At 43.2% G+C, this 20,338-nt stretch overlaps 1 pseudogene; it reads right to left on the bottom strand.

Moving 5' to 3' along the window:
- Positions 1 to 1,342: 1,342 nt before the first annotated feature.
- The window catches only part of LOC129818907 (serine/threonine-protein kinase N2-like), a 25,439-nt pseudogene continuing 6,443 nt past the window's right edge, over positions 1,343 to 20,338 (bottom strand).

Raw genomic sequence — 20,338 nt, 5'->3', positions numbered from 1 at the left:
TTTTTAGCCATTTTCATGGAGACTTGATTGTGTGTTTTGGATCACTGTCTTGCTGCATGACCCACCTGCGCTTTCAGGTTAAGCTCACAGATGGAGGGCCTGATATTCTCCTGTAGAATTCTCTGATACAAAGGATAATTCATGGTAACCTTCTATTAAGGCAAGTCATCCAGGTCCTGAGGCAGCAAGGCAGCAATGCCGTTTCCATCAGAATAAATCTCCCTGACTGGTGCTACAAGTTGGATTTTGTGTTGATGATTGTACACAACGCAAGAGTACTGTTACACTCCTACATCTACCTGGTCTCCCTCAACACCACCACCTGGGAGTTCATGTCGCGCCTCCGCATCTCCTACCTCAAGCACTGCGGCGCCGTCGAGAACCCGTTTGACCGCGGTGTGCTTTGCAACCTCTGGGGCTTCTTCGGCGCTGTAGTGTGGGAGCAGGTGTACTTCCGGGTGGGCAGTGACCCCATCTGATGACTTAATGCTAACTCACCATCCACTCAAGGCCTTCATTCCTTCCCTAGAAATCAGCCTTTCCTCCAATTGTGTTTACATCCTCCTTTCTAGAAGTATCTTTACCATCAAACTCTTATGAATAGAAATGAGGTCTCCATTTAAGTCAGTGATGGCATAATGGGTGGACTGGCAATAATTTTGAGTATACCCATGTAAATAAAAGCAGGAAAAGTAGGCCTACCCTTCAATCTGAGCTTTGATTTGTTGAGTCAACTCAACTGACATTACAAAAAATACATTCCTTAGATGCGGTAAAGAGGTCAATTGAACTCAAACACAATGGAATTGCCATGGAAACACATGGGGGAAAGATCCCAAATCTCCTCATTGCCTCCCAGCAAAATGTGCCTACATTCAGGCTATTGTTTATGTGTATTTCACACTACGTTGAGGTAAAAACCTTGTATGGATGTCAACCCCAACAAATGCTCATGTCATCCTCACCAATCAACTGCATTACAGTTAAAAACTTTTTGTATGCTAACCAGTTTATACAAATGAGAGTTAGCATTTAGTCACTTCTTCTAAACCTGAAAAGGGGCAACTTATAAATGTTATGCAGCAAAAACAGCCAAATACAGCTGAAGTCGGAAGTTTACATACGCCTTAGCCAAATACATTTAAACTCAGTTTTTCACAATTCCTGACATTTAATCCTAGTAAAAATTCCCTGTCTTGGGTCAGTTAGGATCACCACTTTATTTAAAAAATGTGAAATGTCAGAACAATAGTAGAGAATTATTTATTTCAGCTTTTATTTCTTTCATCACATTCCCAGTGGGTCAGAAGTTGACATACAATACACTCAATTAGTATTTCAATCAATCAATCAATTTTATTTTATATAGCCCTTCGTACATCAGATAATATCTCGAAGTGCTGTACAGAAACCCAGCCTAAAACCCCAAACAGCTAGAATGCAGGTGTAGAAGCACGGTGGCTAGGAAAAACTCCCTAGAAAGGCCAAAACCTAGGAAGAAACCTAGAGAGGAACCAGGCTATGAGGGGTGGCCAGTCCTCTTCTGGCTGTGCCGGGTGGAGATTATAACAGAACTATGCCAAGATGTTCAAAAATGTTCATAAGTGACAAGCATAGTCAAATAATAATCATGAATAATTTTCAGTTGGCTTTTCATAGCTGATCATTAAGAGTTGAAAAACAACAGGTCTGGGACAGGTGGCGGTTCCATAACCGCAGGCAGAACAGCTGAAACTGGAATAGCAGCAAGGCCAGGCGGACTGGGGGCAGCAAGGAGTCACCACGGCCGGTAGTCCCGACGTATGGTCCTAGGGCTCAGGTCCTCCGAGAGAAAGAGAGAAGGAGAAAATTAGAGAGAGCCAAGATTTTCAAAATGTTCATAAATGACAAGCATGGTCAAATAATAATCAGGAATAAATCTCAGTTGGCTTTTCATAGCCGATCATTAAGAGTTGAAAACAGCAGGTCTGGGACAGGTAGGGGTTTCGTAACCGCAGGCAGAAACAGTTGAAACTGGAATAGCAGCAAGGCCGGGCGGACTGGGGACAGCAAGGTGTCAGCATGCCCGGTAGTCCTGACGTATGGTCCTAGGGCTCAGGTTCTCAAAGAGAAAGAGAGAACGAGAGAATTAGAGAGAGCATACTTAAATTCACACAGGACACTGGATAAGACAGGAGAAGTACTCCAGGTATAACCAACTGACCCTAGCCCCCCGACACATAAACTACTGCAGCATAAATACTGGAGGCTGAGACAGGAGCGGTCAGGAGACACTGTGGCCCCATCCGAAGAAACCCCCGGACAGGGCCAAACAGGAAGGATATAACCCCACCCACTCTGCCAAAGCACAGCCCCCACACCACTAGAGGGATATCCTCAACCACCAACTTACAATCCTGAGACAAGGCCGAGTATAGCCCACAAAGGTCTCCACCACAGCACAACCAAGGGGGGGCGCCAACCCAGACAGGAAGTTCACGTCAGTAACTCAACCCACTCAAGTGACGCACCCCTCCTAGGGACGGCATGAAAGAGCACCAGCAAGCCAGTGACTCAGCCCCAGTAACAGGGTTAGAGGCAGAGAATCCCAGTGGAGAGAGGGGAACCGGCCCTGGAGAGACAGCAAGGGCGGTTCGTTGCTCCAGAGCAACGAACCGCCCTTGCTATTTGGTAGCATTGTCTTTAAATTGTTTAACTTGGATCAAACATTTCAGGTAGCCTTCCACAAGAAGTTGGGTGAATTTTGTCCCATTCCTCCTGACAGAGCTGGTGTAACTGAGTCAGGTTTGTAGGCCTCCTTGCTCGCACACACTTTTTCAGTTCTGCCCACACATTTTCTATAGGATTGAGGTCAGGGCTTTGTGATGGCCACTCCAATACCTTGACTTTGTTGTCCTTAAGCCAATTTGCCACAACTTGGAAGTATGCTTGGGGTCATTGTCCATTTGGAAGACCCATTTGCGACCAAGCTTTAACTTCCTGACGTCTTGAGATGTTGCTTCAATATATGAAAATTAAAATTACGTGAAAACGTTGATTCAACACTGTGCCCAGTGGGACACTCCCACCTACTCCAATGTCCTCTTCAGTCCAAAGAATAACTTATAAGACTGAAGAGTTAAAAAGTTTAGGAATTTGTAGTTTTTGGATTTTGAGCTAAGTGACAGAACACTTGTGAGGAAACACATTTACAGAATAGATCACACCATTCCTTGGCTGCATTTAGACAGCCTGCCCAATTCTGGTATTTTCTTTTACACTAATTGGTCTTTTGACCAACCACCACAGATCTGATTGGTCAAAATATCAATTAGTGATGAAAAAATATATATCCGAATTGGGCTGCCTGAGTAAATTAAGCCCTTGACAGTTATGGTAACAGATACATGAAAATCACTTATGGCTTGTTGTACAATTCCCTGAGTTTACTAAGTTATACACCAACTGTTATTTACAGAATAAAGGTACTTTCATATACTCGTGATATAAAACTGTCTATTTTTTAGAGCATTATTTAATTATTTGTTGGTGTCCTTTCCCCAATATCAACTCCGCATGGACAGAGCCTCTGTAGCCACTCAGTGGCTGATTGACTAAGGGCTGTACTCAATCCGTTTCGCGGAAAATCAGCTTTACAGCGCAATTGAAATTTAAAGGCAATGTTCCTGCGTTGTCGGCTCAAATCGGAAATGTACATTTACAGCACGCAATCTGTAAAAACAGATTTGCGTCGAGTTCCCCATCTTATGTGCAATAGGAGAGCATTGAAAAACAGAAATAAGCAATAAATGGTAATATGGACTACTTTTTATAGTATTGGAAAATCATTCTGGCTCTTCCAGTAGAATTTGAAGATGAGTGATGTGATTTTATATACACTTCTGTTTGGTCTTGAGTGCTGATTTCAGTGCGAACTGTATCTGAACAAAATGTATGCATTAAAAAAAAAAAAAAATTTTTTAAATGCAGTACTCATATGAATAAATTGAATTACAATGGTTTATTTCTGAAAAATGCTTCAAGAGTCCAGTTGATATATTTATTAATTTAAATTTCCTTCATGCATTGTAAAGAAAAACATACTTGTTTTATCTCTAGACAGTATTTTTTCATTGTAATTCACAGCATATATATTTTAGTAATAAAGCATGTATATTCATATGAAATACAATATATAAATGGCAACATACTCATTACTGGAATGGAATGAAAATGACTCCCTAGGAATACTTAAACTATAATCCTTCCAAAAAGTTTACTTACAATTATTATTATTTTTTTTTTTAGAAAGATACTTCAGGATGTCAGTTTCAACATGACATTCAATGGCCTAAACCAGCCCAAGATGGACCCATGGAATAGGTTGATTACAAAGTAGCACAATACACTTTTTAAACAGCTTCAGGGACCGTTTCCTCCATTAAGATAACATACACTAGCCTAGGAATGAATGGCGATTCAGTTTGGATTCCCAGGCTAAACATACAAACATCAGTCGCTACAATCAGTGTTAGATCCAAAACAGCAGTGGGTTTACAATAAATATATTTTTCTATCTTCATTTACAGCAAAGATTCTTACGATTGGAGTGTAGTGTTAGGAGGTGCTGGTCATGCATAACCTAATTAGAACCAATTTAAAAACTCATTATTGCACTGGTGCAATGTTTGAACAAAGTACTCTTGTTTAGTTTCACAAATGAATACAAAAGTGCAACAAAATGGCCTATTGATTATTGTTGATATAGCACCAAAACAGTGGCATGTCAAGTATTGATTTGGCAATGTCAAACCTAGTTGATATACTATCAATATGGAGTCGGAACCTCTTAAAGGAAAAAAGAAGAAAGACAAGTACAGTTGTAATAAAAGTCAATGTTGAACAGCAACACAGAGACACTGACATACCAATCCAGATTTGAACAAGGCAGGCCAAGCTCCCAGTTCTGATTGGCTGTAGAGGTACAGGTGGAGTTCATCACCCACAGAGCATATGAACAGTTATGGTCCTGAAGATAAGATGGCTACCCAAGAGGACATCACGGTAGCCTGTGTCGTCAGTACTCATTCAGCCACAGGTAGCCGTTTGACACAATGAAGTAAAGGCACCATCTTCAGTGGAGCAGCAACCGTTTTGGCTTTCAGTCCTGCCTGTACATCTGTCAGTGTATGCTTAAAAGGTCAGTGCAGAGAGGAAAAGTCAAAAATCGGCAAAAATCTCCTGTTGGTCTGCAGTGAGAAAGTAGGGTGTCTGTGGGGGGGTGAGTACTGGCTTGAGCTTTGTGAACTCCTCGTCAAAGTTACTGACGTCCCCCGGCGTCTTGATGCGCGGGAAGAACGGAGGAACCACTTTTCTGTGAAGCAAGGCTGCCCAGTCCACTCCCTGGGAACATTATACATAAAATGTACTATACCAAAATCTTGGTGATGCTCAACTGAAATTAAATGACACAAAAGCCCCAAATTAAGCTAGTTTTTACCTGGAAGAACCTGTGTTTCTTGACCTCGTTGGCATCCGGCTCTCCTGATCCCAGCCTTCTCTCAGGGTTCTTTTGTAGTAGCTGCAGCACAATAGGAAAGCCTGGCTCAGTCTATGCCCCCCCCACTATGCATATTTGTATGTTTTTTCCCACTTGTAGTTTTCATTTTGTGTACTTGCAATGCAGTTTGTTGTTGATTCAGACAATGTAATATTAGGATAATTTGTTTGATATAGAAAGAGGTAACCTGTATCCAGACCTGTACAAGGCAGTATACTGAGTGAAGGCCCACATACCTTCTGGGTGATGGAGACAGACTCTGGAGAGAGGAACCTGGGGTAGCGCACCTCATCATTCACTATGCTGTCAAACACCTCCTCCTCATCGTCACCAGGGAAGGGAGACTGCCACAGACGAGAGAGAGAGCAACAAAAGCCCAACCAACCTCACTCTTTAGCATCCGAAAACATCTTAATTCTAGCAAGACCAATCATCAGAATAATACTTAATGGGATCCCAATATGATTGGACATTGTGAGCCAACTGACCAGAAACATCCTTTAGGTTTCTCTATTCATTTCTCTGGACCAAACACGTAAATTCAACCAAGACCTCAAAATACTTTCTAGATTCACCATAGGAGTGGACCTGTGAGCCAATTGACCAGAAAGATCCTCTAGGTTCCATTATTCATCTCTATTTTACTGACCTCTCCCACCAGCATCTCGTAGATGAGGACACCGAGGCCCCACCAGTCCACACAGCGGGTATAGTTGTTGTCTGTCAGCACCTCAGGGGCTAGGAACTCTGGCGTGCCGCAGAACGTGGAGGTGCGGTCTCCATGACCCATACCTGCACACACGACAGGGAAAGATAACTTTAACAGGATTGGAGGGGTGTGCATCAAGACAGCAAGCTTGATGCTGTTGTCCCACTTTTAATAGTGAGGCGTTGCTTAGCCCAGGGCTAAAAGCAAATGACTGAACTAAAGTGCAACCTAAACCTAATAACACTGACTGTTCATTTGATAAACCAAGTGAGTGGGTGGGACAGTGGGTCTCAAAGGGAATGCCATAATGTACTGTACGTACCTTCCTTGCACAATCCAAAGTCTGCTATCCTCACATAGCCATCTGCGTCCATCAACAGGTTGTCTAGCTTCAGATCCCTGAAAGAGAAGAGAGATCAGTAACAGGTCGTTTAGCTTCAGATCCCTGAAAGAGAAGAGAGAGATCAGTAACAGGTCGTTTAGCTTCAGATCCCGGAGAGAGAAGAGAGATCAGTAACAGGTCGTTTAGCTTCAGATCCCGGAGAGAAGAGAGATATTAGTAACAGGTCGTTTAGCTTCAGATCCCGGAGAGAGAAGAGAGAGATCAGTAACAGGTCGTTTAGCTTCAGATCCCGGAGAGAAGAGAGATATTAGTAACAGGTCGTTTAGCTTCAGATCCCGGAGAGAGAAGAGAGAGATCAGTAACAGGTCGTTTAGCTTCAGATCCCTGAAAGAGAAGAGAGATCAGTAACAGGTCGTTTAGCTTCAGATCCCGGAGAGAGAAGAGAGAGATCAGTAACAGGTCGTTTAGCTTCAGATCCCTGAGAGAGAAGAGAGATCAGTAACAGGTCGTTTAGCTTCAGATCCCGGAGAGAGAAGAGAGATATTAGTAACAGGTCGTTTAGCTTCAGATCCCGGAGAGAGAAGAGAGATCAGTAACAGGTCGTTTAGCTTCAGATCCCGGAGAGAGAAGAAAGATCAGTAACAGGTCGTTTAGCTTCAGATCCCGGAGAGAGAAGAGAGAGATCAGTAACAGGTCGTTTAGCTTCAGATCCCGGAGAGAGAAGAAAGATCAGTAACAGGTCGTTTAGCTTCAGATCCCGGAGAGAGAAGAGAGAGATCAGTAACAGGTCGTTTAGCTTCAGATCCCGGAGAGAGAAGAGAGATTAGTAACAGGTCGTTTAGCTTCAGATCCCCGAGAGAGAGGTGAGAAACATGACAGGATGAAATGGGACAAGAATCAACTGAACCTGTATATAGCTTACTTACTTTCTTGTGTTATTATTTCTAGTGTGTTTTTGTTGTACTTGACTTAATGTTTTATAGTACTATTGATAACTGCATTGTCGGGAAAGAATGACCCACAGGTAGCTTCTTTGGTGTGTGAAGGCGGAGGGCTGGAAAGCAGTGCTGAGAGAACTTACTCACCGGTAAACTATCTTGTTCTGGTGCAGAAACTCTAGTCCCAGCAGCACGCAGGAGGCATAGAACCTAAATAAGGCACACATATAATGGTGAGTTTAGATACATCAACTCTAAAGCTCGTACTCATTACAGTACCCTTTTGTATGAGAATTAGACTAGCCTGAATTATCTATTTGTAGTCACCGGTAGGTACAGTTGAAGTCGGAAGTTTACATACACTTAGGTTGGCGTCATTAAAACTTGTTTTTCAACCACTCCACAAATTTCTTGTTAACAAACTATAGTTTTGGCAAGTCGGTTAAGACATCTACTTTGTTCATGACACAAGTAATGTTTCCAACAATTGTTTAATAATAACTGACAGATTATTTCACTTATAATTCCAGTGAGTCAGAAGATTACATACACTAAATTGACCGTGCCTTTAAACAGCTTGGAGAATTCCAGAAAATTATATCATGGCTTTAGAAGCTTCTGATAGGCTAATTGACATAATTTGAGTCAATTGGAGGTGTACCTGTGGATGTATTTCAAGGCCTACCTTCAAACTCAGTGCCTCTTTGCTTGACATCATGGTGAAATCAAAAGAAATCAGCCAAGACCTCAGAAAAAAAATTGTAGACCTCCACAAGTCTGTTTCATCCTTCGGAGCAATTTCCAAACGCCTGAAGGTACCACGTTCATCTGTACAAACAATAGTACGCAAGTAGAAACACCATGGGACCACACAGCCGTCATACCGCTCAGGAAGGAGACGCAATCTGTCTCCTAGAGATGAGCGTACTTTGGTGCGAAAAGTGCGTATCAATCCCAGAACAGCAAAGGACCTTATGAAGATACTGGAGGAAACAGGTACCAAAGTATCTATATGCACAGTAAAACGAGTCCTATATCGGCATAACCTGAAAGGCCGCTCAGCAAGGAAGAAGCCAATGCTCAAAAACCGCCATAAAGAAAGCCAGACTACGGTTTGCAACTGCACATGGGGACGAAGATCGTAAGCCCTGACCTCAATCCCATAGAAAATTTGTGGACAGAACTGAAAAAGCGTGTGCGAGCAAGGAGGCCTACAAACCTGACTCAGTTACACCAGCTCTGTCAGGAGGAATGGGACAAATTTCACCCAACTTATTGTGGGAAGCTTGTGGAAGGCTACCCGAAACGTTTGACCCAAGTTAAACAATGTAAAGGCAATGCTACCAAATACTAATTGAGTGCATGTAAACTTCTGACCCACTAGAAATGTGATGAAAGAAATAAAAGCTGAAATAAATAATTCTCTACTATTCTTCTGACATTTCACATTTTTAAAATAAAGTGGTGATCCTAACTGACCTAAGACAGGGAATTTTTACTAGGATAAAATGTCAGGAATTGTGAAAAACAGTTTAAATATAAATATATTTGGCTAAGGTGCATGTAAACTTCCGACTTCAACTGTACATGTCCCTGTAGCAAATGTATACGACCCTTGCACGATTCCCATATTTTGTTGCCTTACAGCCTGGAATTGCAATGCTTCACACTCGGGTCGCTGTCATGCTGTCATAATGGGGCCTGTGTGTGTGTTGCGTAAGGCTTACTGAGCCTGTCTCTCAGTGAAGATGCTGGTGTGTATGTGGGTCATGAGGTCTCCCCCGGGGGAGTACTCCATCACAAAGCACACGTGGTCCGCCGTCTGGAAACAGCCGTGCAGATTCACCAGGAAGGGATGGTGGGAGGAGTTGATCGTCTCGAAGATCCTCTTCTCACACATTAGACTAAAATCACAGACATGTGCACATGAAAGAACAAGCACAAAAAAAATATATATATATATATATATATATAATAATAATAGTATATTTTAGGTGGAACGCAAATGCTAGTCTTTCTGATCCGGTTCCCTCAACCTGTGGTATGTCTGAATCCACTCACTGTGCTCTCTCACCTGTCCACTTCATCACGCGTCACGACGTCCCCTTTCTTCAAGGCTTTGATGGCATACAGTTTGCCTGACCTCTTGAACTCTGCCAGCAAGACCTTGGGGCAGTGGGGAGGAGGGAAGGATTTAGGTGCAACACATAGTGAGAAGGTTGTGAACACCGAACAGAAGAAAACAGGGAAGAACTACTTGGACTTTTTGTTTTTCTTTGCAAAACGTTTTAATGAATACAACTCAGTGTAACTAAATAAAAGGTTCCATTCTTTAGGAATGAGGGCCTTGGGTTGTGAGTGTGACAGTACCTTTCCAAAGTGTCCACGCCCCAGAACCGAGATGCAGTTGAAATCTTCCATTTGCATCCCACCATTCACTTTCCTCCTGAACACAGAACAAACAAGGAGAGAACGTGAAAGAGGAGGAGGGAGGGGGGTTAGATAACTAGGTAACAAACATCACCTCCAGTCCTGACAGGGCTTAAACAATAAGTAGTGGATTTGGGTTACTGCTGTGTGTGTGTGTGTGTGTAGGTGGTGGTTATACTGAATGAGAGAGACATACTTAGGAGTGGGCTCAGATACAGTCTTTGGCCATGGCCTGTTATCCTCTGTTGAATGACCTTTGGAGGACTAAGGGAAGGGAGAACAAAAATAACCTGAAGACGGAGATTTTTGATACTCCAAAAAAAACATGAAAGTGGACGAGCCCCTAAATGCTGTAGAACTGCAACGTCACTGTGAAAGTGAGACCATGGAAACAGAATGTCTAGAACACAATCCTATTCATATGAGTGAAACTATGAGCGGAGACTTTTGTAGTAATGAAACATAAAATATTTTTTACAACTATTATATTAATATATTAACGCAATCTTAAATAAAAATAAAAAGTTGTTTTTCCTGTTAGTCTCCTACCTGAGAGAGAGTGGTTTGCCACATGGATTCTGATGCGAGAGTTTTCCCCGCATTGTTCTGCAGGGACTTGGTGGGGCGTTCCTCACTGAAGTCCAATTTCACCACAGCAGAATCTCTACAATGACAGAACTAGCCTTCAGAAAACATTTCCATTACTGTAATCAATACCAGTGTCAGAGTTTTATTGTCTCATGCACAAGTATAGTGAAATGCTTGACTTTCAAGCTGATCTAGGATCAGGCCCTCCCTGTCCATACTCCGGTCATTATGATCTTAAAGACAAAAGTGATCCTATACCAGCCCTCCTACTCTGAGACTATTTGTGAATGTGGGCCACAAAATCAATGTTACAGTTGGTCTTTCTTAAAAAGGGCGCCTGGGTGCACCCTCCAACTTACCTTAGCGGAGGGGGCCTGGGTGCACCCTCCAACTTACCTTAGTGGAGGGGGCCTGGGTGCACCCTCCAACTTACCTTAGAGGGGGGGTGGACTTGGCGATCTTCTCCATGGAGGGGGGCGAGGTGATGGCCGTGTCGGAGCCCACCAGTGGGGGGCTCATGGCCTGCAGGGAACCATTGCAGGGAGGCAGAACGCTCATCATCAGACGCCCCCACGTAGCAAAGTTCATGTTCATCTGGGCCGCCCGCAGGAAATTCTTCCCTGAGAAAACAGGATGTGATGTCAGAAGTAATTTACGGGGGGGGGGGGGCATGTATGCACATATGACTGGATAAAAACGTCTGCTAAATGGCATACATATTATTATATATAGCCAAAAGCTACGCTTATTGAGGTGTGTTGAAGCCAGGTTGTGGTACAGGGTAAAAGGCAGCTAAAGACAGTTTGATCGGTTTCCAATGTCCAAAAATATCAGGAACATATACCTTTTTCTTTAGGGAATATGCGCTTCTGTCTCTGAAGTTTAGGATGCCACTCAATGACAGGGTTGATGAACGTCACCTACAATAAACAGTAAAACATAATCGTTAACTGAGGTTGTAGCATCAAATAGAAAGTGCAGTGGTCAATGTTGTGGTCAGGTAACAATCTAGAAGAGATGGTATTGATTTAATATCAAACAGAACGCATATGGTGATTGTAACAATTATGACAAAGTCTAATGGCGATTGTGATATAAATAGGTGATTTAGACATTATGACCATTAGGGATTGTCACATGGTGATTGTAACATATATAAATTGTGACATAATGTCTAATAGTGATTGTGACAATTTCTAATGGCGATTGTGAAATATTAGTGATTGTGACATTAGTAACATACACTCAGTGGTCAGTTTATTAGGTACACCACCCCGTTCACAAAAATGGTTTGCTCCTACAGACAGAGTCAAGTGGCCATGGCTTGCTATATAAAGCAGGCAGACAGGCATCGAGGCATTCTGTTACTCTTCGACTGAACGTTAGAATGGGCAAAACGAGGGACCTAAGTGTCTTTGAACGTGGTATGATCGTCGGTGCCTGGCACGCCGGTAGCAGTTTACAGAGAATGGTGCGACAAACAAAAAACATCCAGTCAGCGGCAGTCCTGTTGGCGAAAACAGTTAGTTGATGAGACTTCGAAATGTGCACGCTAACAGGCGGGCCACAAACCGGCAAATAACAGCTGAGCACAACAGTGGTGTGAGGAAAGGCATCTGGGAAAGCACAACTCGTCGGTCCTTGTCACAGATGGGCTATTGATGCAGACGACCACACCGTGTTCCACTCCTATCGGCTAAAAACAAGAAGAAGCGGCTCCATTTACATAAGTATTCAGACCCTTTACTCAGTACTTTGTTGAAGCACCTTCGGCAGCGATTACATCCTCGAGTCTTCTTGGGTATGACGCTACACGCTTGGTACACCTGTATTTGGGAAGTTTCTCCCATTCTTCTCTGCAGTTCTTCTCAAGCTCTGTCAGATTGGATGAGGATCGTCACTGCACAACTATTTTCAGGTATCTCCAGAGTTGTTCGATCGGGTTCAAGTCCGGGCTCTGGCTGGGCCACTCAAGGACATTAAGAGACTTGTTCCAAAGCCACTCCTGCATCGTCTTGGCTGTGTTCTTAGGGTTGTTGTTCTGTTAGAAGGTGAACCTTCCTGAGCGCTCTGGAGCAGGTTTTCAATCAAGGATCTCTGTACTTTGCTCCGTTCATCTTTCCCTTGATCCTGACTAGTCTCCCAGTCTCTGCCGCTGAAAAACATCCCCACAGCATGATGCTGCTACCACCATGCTTCACTATAGAGATGGTATTGGCCAGGTGATGAGTGGTGCCTGGTTTCATCCTTATTTCTCATGGTCAGAGTCCTTTAGGTGCCTTTTGGCAAACTCCAAGTGGGTTTGCCTTTTACTGAGGAGTGGCTTCCGTCTGGCCACTCTACCATAAAGGCCTGATTGGTGGAGCGCTGCAGAGATGGGAGAACCTTCCAGAATGACAACCATGTCCACAGAGGAACTCTTGAGCTCTGTCAGAGTGACCATGGGGTTCTTGGTTGCCTCCCTGATCAAGGCCCTTCTCCCCTGATTGCTCAGTTTCACCAGGCGGCCAGCTGGTTCCAAACTTCTTCCATTTAAGAATGATGGAGGAACCTTCAATGCTGCAGACATTTTTTTGGTACCCTTCCCCAGATCTGTGCCTTGACACAGTCCTGTCTCAGAGCTCTACGGACAATTCCTTTGACCTCATGGCTTGGTTTTTGCTCTGACATGCACTGTCACCTGTGGGACCTTATATAGACAGGTGTGTGCCTTTCCAAATCCATTGAACTTGACTCCAATCAAGTTGTAGAAACATCTCAAGGATGATCAATGGAAACAGGATGCACCTGAGCTTAATTTGAAGTCTCATAGCAAAGGGTCTGAATGATTATGTAAATAAGGTATTTGTTTATAATACATTTGCGAAAATATCTAAAAACTCGCTTTGTCATTATGGGGTATTGTGTTGATTGATGAGGAAAAATATACATTTAATCCAATTAGAATAAGGCTGTGATGTAACAAAATGTGGAAAAAAGTCAAGGGTTCTGAATACTTTCCAAATGCACTGTAATGTCTAATGGTGAATATAATAGTGATCAATCAAATGTATTTCTGAAGCCCTTTTTACATCAGCAGATGTCACAAAGTGCTATACAGAAACCCAGCCTAAAACCCCAAACAGCAAGCAATGCAGATGTAGAAGCACGGTGCCTACGGAAAAACTCCCTAGAAAAGGCAGGAACTTAGGAAGAAACCTAGAGAGGAACCAGGGTCTAAGGGGTGGCCAGTCCTCTTCTGGCTGTGCCGGGTGGAGATTATAAGAGTACATGGCCATTAAGGCCAGAGATCGTGACATATTACTGATTGTGGCATATTTAATATTGACTGTGACAATGTCTTATTGTGATCGTGAAATAAGGGTGCTAGTTACCTCAGCGAACAGCATGCCCTGGGGCTCCAGGTAAAGACACATGCCGTGGCGCTGGTTGTCCAGGAAGTCCTCTAGACGTAGGAACTTGACCCCACACAGAGCCCTCCAGTCCCGCCAGTACACCCCAATCTCCAGCTCCCTGGACTGGAAACAGACTTTTAGTTAGTAATTTTTAGGGAAAGAAATGCAGATAAATTTGCAGGGAAAAGGGAAAATGTTTCCAGACTACAACACCTTATCTTCCACTTAATCTTGTTTATCTTTAAAAACGCTCCAGCCCGAGGCTTTCTGCAGCACAATCCAAAATACCAGTACAGCGCCACTCAGATGTGCCATTTTAAGACTCATAGTGGTCATCTATGAACATTTGAACATCTTGGCCATGTTCTGTTATAATCTCCACCCGGCACAGCCAGAAGAGGACTGGCCACCCCTCATAGCCTGGTTCCTCTAGGTTTCTTCCTAGGTTCTGGCCTTTCTAGGGTGTTTTTCCTAGCCCCTGTGCTTCTATACCTGCATTGCTTGCTGTTTGAGGTTTTAGGCTGGGTTTCTATACAGCACTTTGACATCAGCTGATGTAAGAAGGGCTTTATAAATACATTTGATTGATTGATTGATTGAGAGGATGGGGACAAAGTAGTGTGTGCCCTTGAGCTAGGAGCTGAAAGTAGTCTTAGAGCTCAACCATTGCCTCCAAAAGCCTGGCATGGGGCTATGGTTGAGATTAGTGGAAAGTGTTAAAGGATTAGCAGTGGGATTACATCTGCAGAGTGGGAGTGGAGGCATGAGAGAGGGGCGATTGCTCACTGCTATCCCAATAGCTGAGAGTTGTTAAAGCCAGCAGACTCTTGCTTTAACCATCGATGAGACAAGAGTGCCATTGATAGATCAACTGTTTGGAAGTGGCGTACCGGTAACTTTGATTTTGAGATGTGTAGGGGACAACTGATGGATGGGGGTCCTCCCCATAATTATTCTTGCAATCTAAAGCCAATTTCCTGCATTTCTACACTATTTAACATGACTCATGGCACCAATAGAGTGTTACTTTGAGAAAATACAGTTTCCATGCAAAGGAATAGAATGTGTGAACTGCTCCTACTGGTGTTAAACACAACACTGACCCGCTCCAGCTCAATGCTGAAGCTCTGGTCCCAGGCGTCCTTGCTCAGGGCTCTCCAGTGTGTCCGGCCCACCATTCTGTTGTCCACCTTCAGCACCGCAATGATCTCCGCTGTGGACAGCATACAGTGGCACAGATAGACAGTCAGTACACCTCCACAGACACACACTAGCTGTCCCAGTCAGATATTGACAGGGATACTAAATTACCACAGCCAAAGATACTGGGTTTAATGATCATATGCCTCTCATTCCAAAGAGAATAGAGTCATATCCTAAGCTACTTTTCAAGGTGAGGATTTCTGCTCTTAGTACAGGCTATCTGCAGGTTCCATGAAGTTGAATGTAAGACTGACCTTTTTAAGTGCCACTTGCAATACAAATGTTTAGGTCTGCATGCACCACACACCTGCTAAGATTCCTCTCCTAAAGTGAGCCCATATTGGCAATAAGTAGTATTTCAGGGCTGGTTATAGCCTACATGGCTCATATCAGGCAGGTATGCTATTTTAGCAATTGGCATTCTCCTGTAGCCTAACGAATGTAGTAGCATAGTGGCTAGGCTATAGATGGCTGAATCATGAGGTTGCCCATCTGCATTTATTTAGGCTACCCATTAGCTAGATCACAAAATATGTTTTCAGAATTAACAATAATGTTATCAACTTAGTATAACGATACTCAATACGATACCCCTGTGAAAAAAATGTCTTAAGTCAAATTTACAGAACTGTTACTGTATAAAACATGTGGTCAACTCTCCATCTGGAGAGCTAGGCCACTGGGTGTGCAGGCTTTTGATTCAGCACTGCTCAAACACACCCAAGTAAGCTTAACAAGGTCCCGTTGAGCAGTTGATTTGTAGAATCAAAAGTCTACACACCCAGTAGCTCGCTTGGGAGGTACCGTATTAAAACTGACTGCAATCAAAAAGTAGAATTCAACAAGTCCCTCATTCAGTGAATCAGGTATAAAAGAAGCTACAGGTGAAGTCGGAAGTTTACATACACTTAGATTGGAGTCATTAAATCTCATTTTTCAACCACTCCACAAATTTCTTGTTAACAAACCATAGTTTTGGGAAGTCGGTTAGGACATCTACTTTGTTCATGACACAAGTAATGTTTCCAACAATTGTTTACAGACAGATTATTTCACTGTATTACAATTCCAGTGGGTCAGAAGTTTACATACACTAAGTTGACTGTGCCTTTAAACAACTTAGAAAATTCCAGAAAAATGATGTCATGGCTTTAGAAGCTTCTGATAGGCTAATTGACATCATTTTAGTCAATTGGAGGTGTACCTGTGGATGTATTTCAAGGCCTACCTTCAAACTTTGCTTGACATCATGGGAAAATCCAAAGAAATCAGCCAAGACTTCAGAAAAAAACATTGTAGACCTCCACAAGTCTGGTTCATCATTGGGAGCAATTTCTAAATGCCTGAAGGTACCACGTTCATCTGTAGAAACAATAGTACGCAAGTATAAACAGCATGGGACCACGCAGCCGTCATACCGCTCAGGAAGGAGACGCGTTCTGTCTCCTAGAGATGAACGTACGTTGGTGCGAAAAGTGCAAATCAATCCCAGAACATCAGCAAAGGACCTTGTGAAGATGCTGGAGGAAACAGATACAAAAGTATCTATCCACAGTAAAACGAGTCCTATAATCAACATAACCTGAAAGGCCGCTCAGCAAGGAAGAAGCCACTGCTCCAAAACAGCCAGACTACGGTTTGCAACTGCACATGGGGATAAAGATCTTACTTTTTTTTGAAAAATAGAACTGTTTGGACATAATGACCATTGTTATGTTTTGAGGAAAAAGGGGGAGGCTTGCAAGCTGAAGAACACCCAACCATGAAGCAAGGGGGTGGCAGCGTCATATGGGGGTGCTTTGCTGCAGGAGGGACTGGTGCACTTCAAAATAGATGGCTTCATGAGGATGGAAAATTATGTGGATATGTTGAAGCAACATCTCAAGACACCAGTCAGGAAGATAAAGCTTGGTCGCAAATGGGTCTTCCAAATGGACAATGACCCCAAGCATACTTCCAAAGTTGTGGCAAAATGGCTTAAGGACAACAAAGTCAAGGTATTGGAGTGGCCATCACAAAGCCCTGACCTCAATCCCATAGAAAACTTGTGGGCAGAACTGAAAAAGGCATGTGCGAGCAAGGAGGCCTAAAAACCTGACTCAGTTACACCAGCTCTGTCAGGAGGAATGGGACAAAATTCACCCAACTTATTGTGGGAAGCTTGTGGAAGGCTACCTGAAACATTTGACCCAAGTTAAACAATTTAAAGGCAATGCTACCAAATACTAATTGAGTGCATGTAAACTTCTGACCCACTGGGAATGTGATAAAAGAAATAAAAGCTGAAATAAATAATTCTCTCTACTATTATTCTGACATTTCACATTCTTAAAATAAAGTGGTGATCCTAACTGACCTAAAACAGGGAATTTTTACTCGGATTAAATGTCAGGAATTGTGAAAAACTGAGTTTAAATGTATTTGGCTAAGGTGTATGTAAACTTCCGACTTCAACTGTAGCTATTTACATGTTCAGGGACTGCATGATGGCTATTTTGATGTGCAATATGTCAAAATAAGATCCAGAATGATCATATATATTTTTGGGCTCTTTAGAGATTAATTTCCTTGCATGTTCTTGGTGCATATTGGCCAAGGCTATGCAACATAATTTACCACCTGAGGAAGTAGGAACTCAAAACATAAGCTACATTGCTAACTCTAAATATGATATTGTTGCTAGATTGCATGCAATTGATCAAACAGTAAATGTAATGTACTAGAAAAACTTTTCTTTGGTAGACCTATATAGGCTACTTGATGTATTCACCACAAATGGCACGCTCAGTATCATCTCAATTACATAATTAGTAAAGTGGTGTCATTTCCCCTATATGGACTAACAGTAACAGTAGTTTTAAAAACGGTCTTTCCCGTAATTACATTTGAAATGTTGCTCAACTGTCAGTATGCATCTTTCACTTCATGTGTAAAGGGGGAGAAGGAGTGAGCACCAGCAGCAAAACAGGGACAGGGAGATACTTTCACTTCATGTGTAAAGGGGGAGAAGGAGTGAGCACCAGCAGCAAAACAGGGACAGGGCAGATACTTTCATTACAGGAAGCAGGTTAATTAATGCACATTACTGTTGACCAAAGAATGGTTTTAGAACCAAAAAATCTGTAGAAACGTTGTGTAGCCCAATCACTGACGTAAGCAAAATTGCTTCGGTAAGAGGAGGGCAAAGTCGTTGTCGGTAATTTTTGGTTTATCATCCCAGCTCTAGTTAGTCTATAAAATTGTACATGCTACCTAGCTCTTTCCTCTGGCAACAGCCTGACTCACACTGGCTCACGCACATGTACACACACAGAGACAGGTGGTTGGATAGCTCTCTAACATCTTGAAAGTGTGAAAGTATTAGAGGTTTTTCACTGTGGAAGAATTATGCAGCGGCACAATATAACGGAAACACTGTAGTCATCTCTGTCGCAGACTTTAAGACCTTTAAAAACTCAATTTAAAACATTTGATAACTTAAGGCTTTTAAAATCAGATAAAAGACTATGACTCAAGGACCTGTGGACACCCTGCTAGTAAGTAAATTACCACTCCTTGTTCCTGAACGATATAAAAGTACGAAACATTTGCATGTTTTCCATGACTTGTATTTTTATGGGAGTAATTAAAATGTAAAACAACATTTGCATAGGACTAGTGTAGACTCACTGGAGAGCTCATCGGTCTTGGTGATTTTGCCGTTGGTGCTGCGTCCGGAGAGACCGGCCCTCATCTTCAGGGACTTGGCCTCGGAGGGGCTGCCGGGGGTGGAGGTGATGCAGGCCATGCGGCACCGACCCGGCACTGACTCCTGCAGGTCCTGGCAGCCCATCAGACGCACCTCCAACCGACCTGGAGAGAGAGACGAGACAACATACAGGGAACATTAGTTCAGGCTTACTGCCCTGAGAAGGCAATTCAAACTCCATGTCCTTGGCAGAACTTTATACAAGGGCATACACACATTTTGTAACGGTATTTTCATGCGAGTAATTTCCTTCAAGGTCACATCAATATACTATATGACAACAAAATATCAAAAACCATACAAAAATAACACGAGACCAAAAAGTACCACACACACGTATTTTGAATAGGTAACTAAATCAGGCCGCTATAGCAACGCTGTCAGTTACCTGTGAGAGTGGCAGGTTTGAAAAAGGAGGAGGACGAACAGGAAGAGGTGGAGTTGAGGCGCTCCAGCTGCAGACCCAGGGAGGGCGAGGAGGCACCCAGTGCGAGCTCCTCCTTGATAACGGACAATTTGGGGTGGTCCCCGGGGAGCTCGGCTAGACGGCGCTCCAGAGACAGACGCAGCAGGTCCAGCTTCTGGCACGACTCCTGCAACCTTGTCTGGGCCTGAGGGACACATATACAGTCAGATACATGAGAACAAACACACTTTTAGATTTTCCTTGTGACCCACCAGGTACACATAACTGTTTCCAGCCAGGAAAACATTAACCGGAATCCTTAACGGTGAAACTGCCTTGTCCGTTTGCAATATTACAACAACAAAGAAGTTACTGCACACAAATGACAATTTTTTCCTCCTCAGTCATCATTGCATAGAACGGCAACATAAGTACAGCATTTTATTTTGTTTACCTTGATGCACAATGCTCCCCACTTCTGCTTCGTCAAAAAAACTAAAACAATAACAATGTCTGTGGGACGGACAGTGGCGCCGTTTCCCCCTAATGCAGATTCCATCTTTAAGATGCAACCCAAAAGGAATCAGACCTGTATTTACCAGATTTCCTCTAAAGACCTCAGCTATATTCTGGTGCCCTACCTCTGCCAGTGCGCGGCGGTCCTGCACCTTGCGCCCGCCCAGGTGCTTGACCACATTCTTGGCCCCCTCTGCCACGGCAGCCTCGATCTTCAGGTGGTGCCGTAGCTCAGCCACCCGCAGCTCTAGAGGACTGATAGTCTCAGTGGGACGGCCTGCAGGGAGGGAGGAGGAGGAATGGGTGAGCATTTATTCACCAATGGACGAACAATCAAAAGAACGGCACTGGAAAAAACACTAAATGTACATTAACACATGCACTACATGACCAAAAGTATGTGGAAACCTGCTCGAACATCTCATCCCAAAATCATGGCCATTAATATGGAGTTGGTCCCCCCTTTGCTGCCATAACAGCCTCCACTCTTCTGGGAAGGCTGCTTTCCACTAAATGTTGAAAC

Source organism: Salvelinus fontinalis, chromosome 21 (assembly GCF_029448725.1).
Source record: "Salvelinus fontinalis isolate EN_2023a chromosome 21, ASM2944872v1, whole genome shotgun sequence".
NCBI lineage: Eukaryota > Metazoa > Chordata > Actinopteri > Salmoniformes > Salmonidae > Salvelinus > Salvelinus fontinalis.
Note: the sequence above shows the minus strand (reverse complement) of the source record. Positions and strands in the feature narration are given on the sequence as shown.